The sequence below is a fragment of the Adiantum capillus-veneris genome, unplaced genomic scaffold (assembly GCF_014529385.1).
Source record: "Adiantum capillus-veneris isolate H3 unplaced genomic scaffold, ASM1452938v2 Hic_scaffold_33, whole genome shotgun sequence".
NCBI lineage: Eukaryota > Viridiplantae > Streptophyta > Polypodiopsida > Polypodiales > Pteridaceae > Adiantum > Adiantum capillus-veneris.
The window spans coordinates 3,657,245-3,673,097 of record NW_028221440.1 but is presented as its reverse complement, the minus strand read 5'-3'; the positions used below and the strand labels follow the sequence as shown (position 1 = coordinate 3,673,097).

General features: G+C 41.3%; 2 non-coding genes across 2 annotated transcripts; both read right to left on the bottom strand.

The window, feature by feature from the left end:
• Positions 1–11,790: 11,790 nt before the first annotated feature.
• TRNAF-GAA (transfer RNA phenylalanine (anticodon GAA)) lies at positions 11,791–11,863 on the bottom strand. The gene has a single exon. It is a non-coding gene; the product is annotated as a tRNA-Phe (tRNA).
• A 2,752-nt stretch (positions 11,864–14,615) lies between these two features.
• TRNAS-GGA (transfer RNA serine (anticodon GGA)) lies at positions 14,616–14,702 on the bottom strand. Its single transcript has one exon. It is a non-coding gene; the product is annotated as a tRNA-Ser (tRNA).
• Between the last annotated feature and the right edge of the window lie 1,151 nt (positions 14,703–15,853).

Sequence of the window (15,853 nt, the reverse complement as noted above, 5' to 3'; positions counted from 1 at the left end):
AACGCCTTCATTGTGTCATTTTAAACTATAAAATGACTCTTGAATCCGGGAATTTAAAACCGCGAGTCTCTTTCGCCCGAATATCAGTAGGGGAAATAAAGTGGCAATGCTAATTGCGTTGGTTGCTAGCCGCAGTAGTAGCTGAATATTTAGCTCGTCATACGTCATTGCTAATCGAGTAGTTTCGTTGCGCGCATCCGTATCAAAATTTTGCAACTGCGTATCTGCCAAGTTGCCAATCACATCGTCTAACCGGAATAATGCCTCTGCTTCTCGGAGCTGCTTCAAAGCGTTTTCTTCCTGAAACACGTTTGAAAATAATTGGATTTGACGTATGTTCCACCAACCCCTAATCCGGGGTTCCAAAAACCAATTTTCTATAGCAATTTGAATCGGGAAAAGAAAGAGAAGGAATCCAACATATTGGAGGGAAACAGAGGCTTGGTTCTTAGCTAAATCAAATTTATTATGGACTGATAAATTTAAATTTGATTGATTTGTTAACTCCGCCTTGAATCTGGATAAGGTACGAGTTACAGACCGAGGCACCAAACTAATTGACTCGTAAATTACTGGACGGCGGTGAGAAACTGCTAATTCGTAGTTAAACGGTTCTGCAATCAAATCTTTTTCATTTTGAAATGGAAAGATTTGTTTGGAACGAAGTTTTTCCCAAAAAGAAAACTCACTCGAAACGGCTTCGATCCAAGCTAATTTTCTATTCATTTTCTCCAGATTATTTAACTTGTAATAAATGGATTTACTTGTAGAGGCAAAATCGCCTTCGAGTTTGTATTCCGATACATTCCTAGATCCTACCTTTCCATTATCTGTTTTGTTACGCATGTAAGAATTAGAACAAGACACTAAAGATATCTTCTTGGGAGTTGAAGTATCTAGAGGTTCATGCAGAGGCGGATCTAAACAACTTCCTGCCGGATAGCCGTCTACACGATAGGGATGGGATTTGCAGCGCTTTTTCGGAAATGACCGAAGGATCTCCGTACAAAAATAAATCCCTGAATATTTAAGTATTCCCCAAAGAGATAGACTAAATCTGTGTTCCAGAAGACTGTAATATATGACATATCTAGATTTTTTGAAAACCGTAGCTTTAAAAGTAAAAGCTGCTCGGGCCCATGAAGAATTACCCGCCGCCATGGAAAATAACTTCAGTTGTGTAAAAGACGGAAATTGGGTTGCAGATGCTTACTAGCTTCATAAGCTCTATCCAAAGAACGATGTGGGGTATTTAAAAACCATCGGATAAGTGTCCGTTTCCACTGACATAATTTCATACATTAATTCTCCATTAACCTTGGGAGAAAATTTGCAAAACAAAATAGGAGACGCGTCAGGTAAATTCTCATTTTAAAATTAAGTTATTTTCTATTTCTCTAAAATATGCTCAAAATCTTTCTTTCTTATCGCCCTTTTGCACTATTTCGCAAAAAATTTCCGTAAAAAAAAAATAGGATTTTCAGATTGAATTTCAAAATCCCTCGATTGATATACGTAAGAAACGAGCAAGCTCGGCAGCTTTTTCCTCCATATACTCCGGAGTTGAATTTTCGCCGATTCTGGTGAGAGGAATACTTTGCCGACCCCGCACTTTTAGGTAGAGAATCCGACTTGGAAAAAGACCTTCTTGACTTCTTAAACCAACCGCTTCAATATCTCCCAGTATGAGTCGGATGTGTATACGGCGGTTCTTACCAGGAAAGCCCCATCGAAAGATGGAAGAAATACCCTCCCGCTTATCAAAATAGTTATATCCGCTCCCCACATTCAAAAAACGGTACAGCATAGATATAATCCAAGGAAGAGGCCGGCAATCCCGTAAAAACACATTACAAGACCTTGGGGAATAAATGCAATCTGTTTGGACGAAAGTATGGGGATCAGATCTTTGCCAATGCAACTAGAAAATCCAACGAGTAAAAAACCTGTTGCTCCACAGACGAGGATGCAGGCCCAACACAAATTTACAAACGTACGTGATCCTCTTATGAACTCTACTTGGATCCATGTAGGGCGGGAATTCATCATTATTATTTCCTCAAATTGCGTAATAAATGCTTTGATTTTATCGTTGGATTTATTTCTACCTCCCTTTTGTTCTGCCGTCCATTTGTCTACTTCTATTTCGCCTGCATCAGGCGATAAAGGAATAAGTTGCAGCTATAGTTTATGATTTGTCAACTCTTTCAAAGTGAATTATTCCACTTGTCAATAGATGATCAATCTATATCCCAATTCTATTGAAAGCGAGAATGAGACATAGATTGCGATAGTATCAACCAACATATTTGACTGGCGGAAAAATCAGGCAGGGGTATTAGGCGATGGGGGTCACCCCGATTGGGGTTTGGCTAAAGATAGATAGGTAATTTACTTTGTAGGAAGAGCAGAGTGGCAGACCCACTTTCAGTCTATCTCGGGAGAAGATTACAGGATTTCATCCCGTTCTATATATAGGAAAAGAGAGGCCATTGTAACTGCTGGAAGCAATATACCTACTAGTGGTACTAAAATGGAGGGTAGGTAAGATGCTGTCATGGTGAAATTGCCTCGCAAAAAAAAAAAAAATATTTATACGGCAACGTATTTCCGTTCTACTACTCCCTCTAGTACCTAATGATATTCCCTCCGTCCCTTAAAGGGAAGGGCTTCCCAATCTACAAAATTAAATTTAATTAAAATATTTTGTCTCACGGGATTCTTTGAGAAATACACCGACGGCAAAGGAACGTCCCTTGGTAAATAGATAAGATACGTATCCGCGGGAAGTGGTACAAGAACAAATTAAACCTTCCTTTCCTCAATTCTTGTTATAAGGAACTGATAAGTAAAGCCCAGATATTTCGCTCAAAACACCCTTCAGAAGATTACGTGGAACGATTGAATCGAGTAGCCCGTTATCAAATAAAGATTCAGCTGCTTGAAAACCGTCAGGTATCTTCTGGCGCAACGTTTATTCAATTACCCTCTTACCTGCAAATGCGATATAGGCTTTAGATTCGGCAATAATTATATCTCCCAACATCCCGAAACTGGCAGTAACACCACCTGTGGTTGGATAAGTAGGAACGGATATGTAAAGCAATTTATTTTGAACCTGATAGAGTTGCAAAACAGAAGAAATTTTAGCCATTTGCATCAAGCTCAACGTCCCTTCCTGCGTACGCGCTCCCCCAGAGGCACGAATCAAAACTGGTGGCAGAAGCCTTTGAGTGGCATATTCAATTAAACGAGTAATTTTTTCACCCACTACGGAACCCATACTTCCTCCCATAAAATGGAAGTCCATAACGCCAGGTGCTATAAGTGTTCCATTCGGATATCCTATACCTGTTTGAACAGCATCGGTTAAACCTGTCTTTTCTTGGGAAAGAAGTATACGAGTTTCATGAGAATCCTCGTCAGAGAAACTTAAAATGTCTCTTGCGGACATGTCTTCATCCAAAGGAATCCACGTGTTAGGATCAATTGAGAGTTCGATCCTTTCCATACTACTCATCGAAAGATGATAACCGCGTTCTTCACAAACACTTCTATTTTGTTTCGAAAATTTTACATGAAGCATATTTCCACAGTTATCACACCGAGCCCATAATCCCTTGTTTGCGTTGACGCTTATTCGTCTATCTCTCTCATTTGTCATAGAGCTTCTTGTAGCTTCTTCAAGAAAAGCTCCAATTAATCCACCAAATTTTTGCCTATCTTCAAACCAATTTATTACAGACGTAACAATCTCCTCATTCGTTTTGTTAGCTTGTATAACAAACAAATCCCCAATTTCTTTCTTTCTTGAAGCGGCGGAATCTTCGTTCAATTGAGGAGGGTACCAGCAAATTGGGACTAGCTCCGAGTTCATTGACAAAGATTGAAGATTTGCTAATTGTTTCAGCTACTTAATCAGTCATATTTTAGGTGTTTAATTCCAATTATCCAATGAAACGAGTAAAACAATATATTGGAAATCATACATAATGAAATTGGATGACCAAGTAAATCATTATCAAGTACGACATAGGGCCGTTAATTATTCTCTCTCATTTTTGATATGAATTGGTGGGGATTCGAACCCTCGGATCTGTGTTTTGAATACACGCGCTTACCCTTATTTAGCCACCAACCTAACTTGGAAGTACCAGGAATATCAGTAAGAAAATTTATTTCCTGATACTCCTAGTATGTCTCATAATCATTTCTCTTTCCGGACAGGTGCTAGAGCAAAGCAAAGAAATTTGGCAATTTGCACTTATTTACAACGTATCAATTGTCTCAAATTCAAATTTGATTGCTTTCCATATTTCGCATGCGGCAGCTAATTCTGGACTCCACTTACTAGCTTCACGGATGATTTCGTTACCTTCGCGGGCGAGGTCGCGGCCTTCATTACGGGCCTGTACGCAAGCCTCTAATGCAACTCGGTTAGCTACGGCACCGGGTGCATTTCCCCAGGGGTGTCCCAATGTTCCCCCGCCAAATTGTAGGACGGAGTCATCCCCAAAAATTTCGGTTAAGGCAGGCATGTGCCAAACGTGGATACCTCCCGAAGCTACGGGGAATACACCTGGCATGGATACCCAATCTTGGGTAAAATAGATGCCACGGCTACGATCCTTTTCAATGTAATCGTCGCGGAGTAAGTCGACAAATCCTAGGGTAACTTCTCGTTCGCCTTCCAATTTGCCCACTACAGTTCCAGCATGGATGTGATCTCCACCGGACATGCGTAATGCCTTGGCTAATACACGAAAATGTATACCGTGATTTTTCTGTCTATCGATGACAGCATGCATCGCCCTGTGGATGTGCAGAAGTAGCCCATTGTCTCTGCAGTAGAAGGCTAAGCTGGTATTTGCAGTAAACCCCCCCGTCAGGTAGTCATGCATGACAATTGGTGCACCCAATTCTCTAGCAAAAACAGCTCTTTTCATCATCTCTTCACACGTACCCGCAGTGGCATTCAAGTAATGTCCCTTGATTTCGCCGGTTTCGGCCTGGGATTTGAAGAGAGCTTCTGCTACAAATAAGAATCGATCTCTCCATCGCATAAACGGTTGGGAATTCACGTTTTCATCATCTTTTGTAAAATCAAGTCCACCGCGGAGGCACTCATAAACGGCTCTACCATAATTCTTGGCGGACAAGCCCAATTTTGGCTTGATTGTACATCCCAATAGGGGACGTCCATATTTATTTAGTTTATCCCTTTCCACCTGAATACCGTGAGGGGGGCCTAGAAAAGTTTTGGAATAAGCGGGAGGAATTCGTAAGTCTTCCAGACGCAAGGCGCGTAGGGCCTTAAAGCCAAAGACATTTCCTACAATAGAAGTCAACATATTAGTGACGGAACCTTCCTCAAATAAATCCAGGGGATAAGCTACATATGCAATATACTGATTCTCCTCTCCAGCTACGGGTTCGATATCGTAGCACCGGCCCTTGTAGCGATCAAGACTAGTAAGTCCGTCTGTCCATACCGTAGTCCATGTACCCGTTGAAGATTCTGCAGCTACTGCAGCTCCGGCTTCTTCAGCCGGTACTCCAGGTTGTGGAGTCATTCGGAAAGCCGCTAAGATATCAGTGTCTTTGGTCTTGTATTCGGGAGTGTAATAGGTCAATCGGTAATCTTTGACACCAGCTTTGAATCCAACACCTGCTTTAGTCTCCGTTTGTGGCGACATGAGTTTGTTCCTCCCTATGACTGAAATAGTAAATCTTGTAATGAGGAGATCTGCTCGGCATAGGTAGAGTATTTCGACGTAAGACGTGAGGTGGGTTTGGGAATTCAACCTCCACACAATACGTATACCTGTGAAGAATCCACTTTGGAAATGGAACATTATTATTTTATACCGCGTCCGATGCGGGGTGCAACTAATCATCACGGTTTCCCACATAAACTGCTAAACGAGGGTCATTTCGTTCTACCCCGAGACATTGACTCGGGAATCCGTTCGTGGTTAGACTGGTGCGTGGATTACAAACTAACTAAGGATTGGTCCCCCTTACGTCTGGAAGATCCGGAAAGAGAAAAAACAAATGAACCCATAGTAAAAATTTGCTAGATGGAGCACTAATTTCGCGGGTATTTAGGTCGTGAAAAAACAAAAAACTCTTTTCAATCCCAGACTCCTTTTATCGCTTCATCTTATTTTTTTGTAGACCCATTCCCAAATTGGGGGGGGGGGGCAAGTAAAGGTAAAATGAGTGGACCTCTATTCTTATCAAACGACCAATTGGCGGCGAAATACCACATACTTCTATCGATTCAGCAACTAAATAAAGAATAAAGGAAACACACCGAAACAGTTATGAAAATCAGTTCTCCCCTTTTCGAAATTTCTGAATTGGTGGAAAAAAACGTGGGCTACATCACCCAGATCATTGGACCAGTATTGGATGTAGCTTTTTCCCCTGGGGAAATGCCTAGCATCTACAACTCACTAGTAGTCAAAGGACGAAACTCGGCGGGCCAGGAGATTAATGTTACTTGTGAAGTTCAACAATTGTTAGGTAACAATGAAGTAAGAGCCGTAGCCACGAGTGCCACAGATGGTTTAATGAGAGGTATGGGCGCTGTTGATACGGGAGCTCCTCTAAGTGTTCCCGTTGGTGAAACTACTCTCGGCCGAATATTCAATGTCCTCGGTGAACCCGTAGACAATTTGGGTCCCGTTCAAAATAGTGCAACATTTCCAATTCACAGATCCGCTCCGGCATTTACCCAATTGGATACCAAGCTATCGATTTTTGAAACGGGGATTAAAGTTGTAGATCTTTTGGCCCCCTATCGTCGAGGTGGAAAAATTGGTTTATTTGGCGGAGCCGGAGTTGGGAAGACAGTTCTTATCACGGAATCAATCAACAATATTGCGAAAGCTCATGGAGGTGTATCTGTATTCGGCGGGGTGGGGGAACGTACACGTGAGGGTAATGACCTCTACATGGAAACGAAAGAGTCAAAAGTTATTAATGAACAAAATATATCGGAATCAAAAGTGGCTTTGGTTTATGGTCAGATGAATGAACCACCGGGAGCTCGTATGAGAGTTGGCTCAACTGCTCTAACAATGGCGGAATATTTCCGAGATATCAATAAGCGAGATGTACTTCTGTTCATTGACAACATTTTTCGCTTCGTTCAGGCGGGGTCGGAGGTCTCAGCATTACTTGGTAGAATGCCTTCGGCCGTGGGTTATCAGCCGACCCTTGGGACAGAAATGGGATCTTTACAGGAAAGAATTACTTCTACTAAGGAAGGGTCAATAACTTCCATTCAAGCTGTTTACGTACCTGCAGATGATCTAACTGACCCAGCCCCCGCTACAACATTTGCACATCTAGATGCTACAACTGTGCTTTCGAGGGGCTTAGCGGCAAAAGGTATCTATCCGGCCGTAGATCCGTTAGATTCGACTTCAACTATGTTGCAGCCTTGGATTGTAGGTGAGGAGCATTATGAGACGGCACAAGGGGTTAAGCAAACTTTGCAGCGTTACAAGGAACTTCAAGATATTATAGCTATTCTCGGACTAGACGAGTTATCCGAAGAGGACCGTTTGACTGTAGCTAGAGCTCGAAAAATAGAGCGTTTCCTATCACAACCTTTTTTTGTAGCGGAAGTATTCACGGGTTCTCCGGGTAAATATGTTAGTTTACCAGAAACAATTAAGGGATTTCAAATGATTCTTCCTGGAGAGTTGGATAATCTCCCCGAGCAAGCTTTTTATTTAGTTGGCAATATTGATGAAGCCGCCGCAAAAGCCGCGGCTTTGCAAGCGGGGGGTCAATAAGAGGTATGGTATCAAGTCTTTGTGTAATGGCTCCTAATCGAATAGTTTGGAATTCTGAGGTATGGGAAATTATTTTATCCACCAATAGTGGTCAGATTGGCATACTACCTAATCATGCACCCCTCCTTGCAGCTTTGGATATGGGGGTTTTAAAAATACGTAGTGATAAGCAATGGTCTGCAATGGCACCGATGGGTGGCTTCGCCATGATAGATAATAATCGAGTGATAATATTAGTCAACGAGGCAGAGAGAGCTAGCGAAATTGATCCTGAGGAAGCTCGAAAAAGTTTTCAAACGGCTCAAGCCGAGTTAGCTGAAGCAGAAGGCAGGAGAAAGCTAATAGAAGCCAACTTGACATTTAAAAGAGCTAAAGCCAGATTGGAAGCTTCAACTATCGTTTAGTTTGTCTTTTCTTTTGTAAACCTAATATGATATTCCCAATTCGGTGCAAGAATCCCGTATTTTAATAGTGTTACGGTGCTCCGCGTTCAACAAATCTTGCAAACAGTGAAAACTTATCTTATTAGGTACCGACTAATCTTATTAGGTACCGATTCGATGCCTATTTAGTAGTCGCGGTATCTAATAAGTGTTACCTACTATTGGATTCGAACCAATGACTCTCGCCGTATGAAAGCGATACTCTCACCGCTGAGTTAAGTAGGCCGATGTCAAATATCTATGCGTTCAAGTTACGATTTTTGGGTCTGTCACTAGATAGTTTTTTTTTGCATATCTCAGTATCTATACATAGATAGACACATATTCACATGCGTGAATTCATTATACCCGCGAGAAGTGGCTCGAAGCAAGTTCTAGTTCTAGAACTAGAAAAAAAAAAATACTGGTTATACACTTTATCGCTTACCGTCCATTAATTTACTTGACAAAGGTGAGTTGTTACAAGTAACATGATTGTTACCCAAGTGGTTTTGTCAAGGGCTATAGCTCAGCGGTAGAGCGCCTCGCTTACACGTGCGCCGACGTTTTTTTGGAAGATTGGTCGAAACCCAACGACTCATGCAAAAACAAGACAATGCATGACCTATCTCTGCCTTACTTTTTTTTTTCCACAAAGGAACAGTAGCATGACAGACAAATCAATTGCAAATCGATTTCAGAAAGTTGATATGGTGGATAATTGGTTTCTCCAATGCTACAAATGGTTGGACAATGTGAGGACCACACGAAATCTCTTCCTCGTTTCACGAACTTTCGGGTGTAGGAGGTTTCGCGAAGCTAGCTTCTCCAAGCGACAGAGACTATTTAGGCTTGCGAGCTGGATTTCTGCCCAGCAGAGACAAACCTGTGTCAACACATAACTTATAATCTTATCAAAATACTTCGGGATTGCTTAATTCAGTTCTTATTCATCATGTAGTTCTTCCCAATTTTCTAATTTGAAGGAATATCTGTAAAAGAAAAGGATTAATCGAGCATCCGGAACCATCTCTCCTCACTTATCTGTGAAACGAAGGTTGGTATATCAGCGCTTGTTTGCCCTCCAATTAGGTTGGGGAACAGTTGGTTAAAGAGCCCGATGCCGCGAAAGTGGCATGTTGGGTTCAACAAGCAGTTTAAGAATTTGTTTTTCTATTCCGATCTGCATAACCGAGAATGTCTACGGTTCAAATCCGTATAGCCCTAATCTGTTTGGAAAGAGAAAAGCTGGGTATAAAGAATGATTGGTAGGTCAGGATCCGCTCAATCAGTTTAAGTTATATGCCTAATTAATTAAATTAATCAACTTCATACATTAAACCAATGTTACCCATAAAGGGTAATTTGGATCAATTCCTGCTTGTAGCAGGTAATTAATTCGATGTGCATGTCACGCAATCGACTCGGAGTACTTACTATACTAATAGTAAGTAGCCTTCATTTTTTTTTTTCAAAAAAAAAAAAAAAAAAAAGAAAATCGAAATAATGAAACTACATCTCCTGCTTATCTTCAATTTCAATGTGGTAATTACTAGCTCTAGTAGTGACCAACAGAAGCGGACTGTACACCTAACCCACTTCTCTGGAGAGGTTGTAGGTGGTAAACCTGCCTAGATGGATCAAAGAGCGGTAATTATCGGGAAGAAAGGAGTATGTGGATGTTTTTATCTCACCAATATGACTCTTTCCGGATTTTTCTATTAGTCTGTATATCTATTCCACTTTTGGCTTTTTCTATTACCAGGTTTGCCGCCCCCCCCCGGGAGGGGCCAGAAAAGTCAACAAGTTACGAGTCAGGTATTGAACCAAAGGGAGACACTTGGATTCGATTTCAGATACGTCATTACATGTTTGCCTTGGTATTTACGGTCTCCGATGTCGAAACCGTATTTCTTTATCCCTGGGCTACATCTTTCGAGGAATTGGGCTTATTTGCATTCGTCGAAGCAATTGTATTCATATTTATACTAATCGTCGGCTTGGTTTATGCTTGGCGAAAAGGAGCATCGGAATGGTGTTAACTTCCGACCATTTAGATAAAAAGAACATAAGGAAAATTGAATACAAAGGTGAAGACTCTTTCTCAAATTCGATGTCAAAGCTGCCTCTTCAGGGGGGTATGTCAGACTCAATTTTTATGGCTAGTATTAGTGATTTTTCTAACTGGTCCAGACTCTCAAGCTTATGGCCCCTTTTATATGGTACCAGTTGTTGCTTCATTGAATTTGCTTCCCTAATAGGTTCGCGATTTGATTTTGACCGGTATGGTCTGGTACCTAGATCTAGTCCTAGACAGGCGGATCTAATTGTCACCGCTGGTACCATAACAATGAAGATGGCCCCATCTCCGATAAGACTTTATGAACAAATGCCCGAACCAAAGTATGTAATTGCTATGGGAGCTTGCACTATTACGGGAGGGATGTTTAGTACGGATTCCTACAGTACCGTTCGCGGGGTAGATAAATTAATTCCTGTCGATATTCATTTGCCGGGTTGCCCGCCCAAACCCGAAGCTATCATGGATGCCGTAACGAAACTCCGCAAGAAAATTGCTCGAAACAGATTTGTGAACCGGGCGTCTCGCCCCATCCGAACGAAGTACTTTAGTATAAGCCACCAACTTAATCTCGTACCGGGCACCTGTGCCGGAAAATACAATTGGGATAGAGAAAATTGTGGTACGAAATTGGCGCCAGCCAATTTTTCGGAAAATTGTCAAAAGTTTGCAAATGAACACGATGAATTAAAATCAGCAATTTAATGATTAATTCTACTCTTTTTGGAGGGATCAGCAGAACATAAAGAGGTGCTAACTAACATGAACACCGTTGATAAAGAGAAGTTTAATCTAAAAACGCGAGGTCGATTATCTGCCTGGTTAACCAAACACAATTTCTCACATCGACCTTTGGGTTACGACTACAGAGGTGTCGAGATTTTGGAAGTCAAGTCGGAAGAGTGGTTGTCTACAGCTGTTGCCCCATATGCTTACGGATTCAACTATCTACGGTCTCAATGTGCTTACGACGCAACGCCGGGGGGGTCTCTAGTTAGTGTGTATCACTTGACTCAGATGCAAGACCAGTCGGATCAACCCGAGGAAATATGTGCAAAAGTCTTTGTTTCAAGAACAAATCCTCAAATACCTTCGGTTTATTGGGTTTGGAAAAGTGCCGAATTCCAGGAACGTGAATCTTATGACATGTTAGGAATAATTTATCAAGGACATCCGTACCTTAGGCGTATACTAATGCCTGAAAGTTGGATTGGCTGGCCGCTCCGTAAGGATTACGTGGTACCCAATTTCTACGAGTTACAAGATGCCTACTAAATTGAATAGAAACGGAGAAACTCAGTATTAAAACTTTTTTCTACCCAACCTATTACGCAATTTCAGGCAAAATTGGAGCTCAAATGATTCATCCAGTTATTCAAAAATATCTCAGTTTCTAACTAGCTTTTCCCAGGAGGATTTCGTTCCTATAATATAGGTTCAAACCAGTTTTCTCAACTTGGGAAAAAAATTCTCTCTTAGTTGCCAAGAACCAGATTTGAACTGGTGACACGAGGATTTTCAGTCCTCTGCTCTACCAACTGAGCTATCCCGGCCAACTTGTATAGGTTTCGTTTTCAAAACAGTTTAGATTAGGCAACTTTGCTTTCGGGTCTTTGCCCAACTCATCAAATTTGCAATTTTGTTTCTGCCGATTTGTTTAACGCTGTCTGTAAGACCCGAAGACTCGGGTTTGATCAAGCCATTCAGGGATTTGAACTGCCTGAATGGCTGATCTGCAAAATGCGTTGATGGGTAAAACAAGCGGGTTTAAATTGATTTCCCAAATTTTGATTGCAATTAGATCAATCGGATTTGATGCTAATGAAAATGAAAAAACCAATACGTTTCACTGCTGGGGATAGAGGGAATCGAACCCTCACGGCCAAAGCCAACGGATTTTCCTTCTACTGCAACTTGCGTCACTCCTATATTATAGGTAACTTTGTAGAATGGGGCTCTACCTTTATTCGCGAAAAAAAAAAATTAGATTTGTTGCCGGTTCATCCGTTGAGGGGGGAAGAGTAGTCGTAGAAATGTGATGAGATCTTAGGTAGGACGGGTGGGGGGGGAGATGTCAGAACTGGCGGCACCAATATGAGATAGTAGGTATACTTAGTGCTTTTGAGACTGAATATTGGCCCGATTCCGCGTATGACTGCTTTTTTTAAGCTCATTAAAATGAGCTTGCTTCCGAAGACTGAAATCCTTTTTCCCAACTCCACTTCAATCTTTCTATCTGCTTTACCTCATGCGGCCAACCACATCGAACATTTCAATATTTGAAAACTAGTTATTAATAGTTCGCCCGCTAGAATAACCCCCTTCGAGTCTCTGTACCTATCCCGCTTTTTTAGCGATCTGATCACTACTCCACAACGTGGAACGGGATTTGGCTCAGGATTGCCTGCTGAATAATCCCAGGTTTCCCTGAATCTGGGAGTTGCCACTTGATACGTTTCCATACCTAGGCTCAATCCGATTGAGTCCGCTGCGTCTACCATTTCGCCATATCCCCACCTTTAGGCCCCAAGGAACCGCGAAGGAAAATACCTAGATATTTCCTCATTATCGAAAGTTCAAAGTAATTTTGGTGCACTTTCCTTTTATTTGTCAACTTGCTTCCATTCTATCCAGGTGAAAAGTCATCAAGTGGGAAAGATTAGCACATATGTACAAATATGCGCATGTCTAATCTAAACATTCTACTTTTTTCGCTTCTGTTCTACAGCGCTCTTTCCCAACCTTGCCTCCCGTTCGCTAAGAATGGGAATACGCACGAGAAACTCTGTCTATCAATTGGCAACAATTGACTTATCCTCCACTTTTTTTTTTCTCTTCAGCACTAAAGTAAGTATATATGGACACAGTACTCGAAGCAATACACCTGTCACATTACTATATGCAAGTTTCCTTTACAGAATCTTTATGTAAATGTATATGCCATAACGTATTCATCTCATTCAGTACAAATTTTTGTATGCACCAGTAATGAATCTCCGTCTACTCCACCCATCTTTCTATTCAAATACTTTTAACAAGTCGAAGTGGATATTTATCAATTTTTTTAACTATATGTTATGATTTCTACAGATACTATTTTCAATTAACTTCTACCAAATTTGGTGGTGGATATGAATAATATTTCCGTGCCGACCCCATAGTTTTTTTTTTGCCACTTGGAAAACATTCATTTTATTTTATAGAAAAGGAGTTTTTACGTCTCGGTATCGAGGACCTCGTCTAAAATTGATGCGTCGTCTAAAAAATTTGCCAGGACTTACGGGTACGGGTAAGAGTAATACGTCTAACTTGGGGGAATTTCGACTTGCTGTTGACCAATCAACGTCGAGAAAGATTTCTCAATTCTGCGTGCGTTTGGAAGCCAAACAGAGATTACGTCTTAACTATGGATTGACAGAACGCCAATTACTAAGATATGTTCGCATTGCTAGAAGAACTAGGGGTTCGACAGGTCAAGTTCCGTTGCAACTGCTTGAGATGCGTCTGGATAATATTATTTTTCAGTTAGGCATGGCTTCCACAATTCCCGCTGCCCGACAGCTGGTTTGTCACAGACATATTTTGGTAAACCATCGCGTTGTGGATATACCAAGCTATCGATGTAAACCTAGGGATATTATCAGTATTCGGAACCGACCAACTTCTGCCAATGCTCCGAAGAGTGAGTCTCTCAGTGGGAACGAAGTACCAGATCACCTAACTCTGTCTATTTCGAAAACGGGTGAACCAACGGGATTAGTCAACCATCTGGTCAACCGGGAATCCGTCAATTTGGATATCAATGAATTGTTAGTTGTTGAGTATTACTCTCGAAAAGCTTAGTAGAAGAAGCTTTTATTCGATTCAATCAAATACTTTGTAGATATTTGTCCTGAAAATACTTAGTTGGAAAACTCCGAATGATGCAAGTTGGGGGGCGGATTAGCAGAAAGTCATGAAAAGCTATTCCGTCTACCTCTTAATCCTCTAAGTCTTGAAATTTAAAAACCTTCTCTTCTAGTTTCGAGGGTGACGGAATATTTTCCGATTAAAAAAAAAGTTGATTTGGCCCACGACGTTGTTTCCCAGTTATAGTTATGCGCTATTTCGGTCCATTTGATACCGAAGTGAAGAGATAGAGTAGCCCCCATCTATCGTTTTTGTTGAAGTATTCTTTCAACTCCTTTTTATCCGTATCCGGAAACAGATTAAAACTCTTATTCCGACTTCATCTTTTCCAAGATAATTGTTCAACTACATTTCAAGGAATAGACAAAAGTATCCCGAGAAAGTAATAATAGAAATAGGAAAGGGAGGGATTCGAACCCTCGGTAGCTAGAAATCTACATAGCATTTCCGGTGCCACACCTTAAACCACTCGGCCACCTTTCCCCGAGCTGCGATATTTCACCAGTGAAACCTCTGATTTTATTTTATGACTTTAGGCGATGAAGTGGCAAGTAATTTGCGGGTATCCGTTTCACTAAGTACCCCTCGAAATAGGGGTGAAACGTGACGGAAGTTTCCGACACCAATTAAAATCTCATTCCACTTATCACTCGACTACTTCTCTCTTCCAAGTTATTCTCCAAATAGATTTCTTACCTTTCTTCCGTAATTTCAACTGACGGATTAGTAATAGGTGAAGTAATAAAAAGAAAACAAGGAGTAATTTTGATTATGCCTAGGTCGCAGAGAAATGATAATTTTATTGATAAAACTTTCACAATTCTAGCGGATATTCTCATACGAATTCTACCTACTACTAAGAGGGAGAGGGAAGCTTCTATATACTACAGGGATGGTGCGATTCGAGAAGGGAGGTAATTTAGCACTATTCCCACTTAATTGGAGAAAACTCTCAATTTGAAAAGCCCACATTTGAGAAAGGTGTTTTTCGAATGCCGAACAAATCCTTCGGTTGCGTATCCACGATTGATGCAGCCCCGCAAGCTACGGCTCCCGTCTCCCGCGGATCGAGGTATCGAGCAAGCAGGAGGTTAAACCTGTTAATTGGTGATACGTGGAAATCTTAGGAGTAAGCGTGGAGGGGGTATACACCACTAGAGAAATCGGCAATACAAACTCTTCGTCAACCTCTTAATTCAAAAGATGTTATGCGTTTTCGACAACTCCGGAGTCGCGATAACGACTAATTGCGATTGGGGTAACAAGCAACCATCCCGTTTGTATTTTGGATATCCCTTAGATCATCGGAGATTGCCGGGGTGAATAATCCTCTGAGAAACAAAGCGTTGGGAACGAAGAAATTGCCAGGGAGTTTAGCTACCACTAATTCATTGACGGCAACGCAATCGATCCAATAAAAAAAGAAAACTCCTTGTAAGAAGGATGGTTAGATACCGATTTTGTCATACACTAACCCCCGCCTGGTTAGAAATCTTATCAAGAGCAGGAGTAATGAAACTTCTCAAATTGCTTCCTCGTAAATTAAATTGGGCAGGAGGAGCCGTATGATACAGAAGTTTCACGTGCGGTTTTGAATCGGGGCTTTTCTGCGTAAGCAACCGTAACGGATGTCG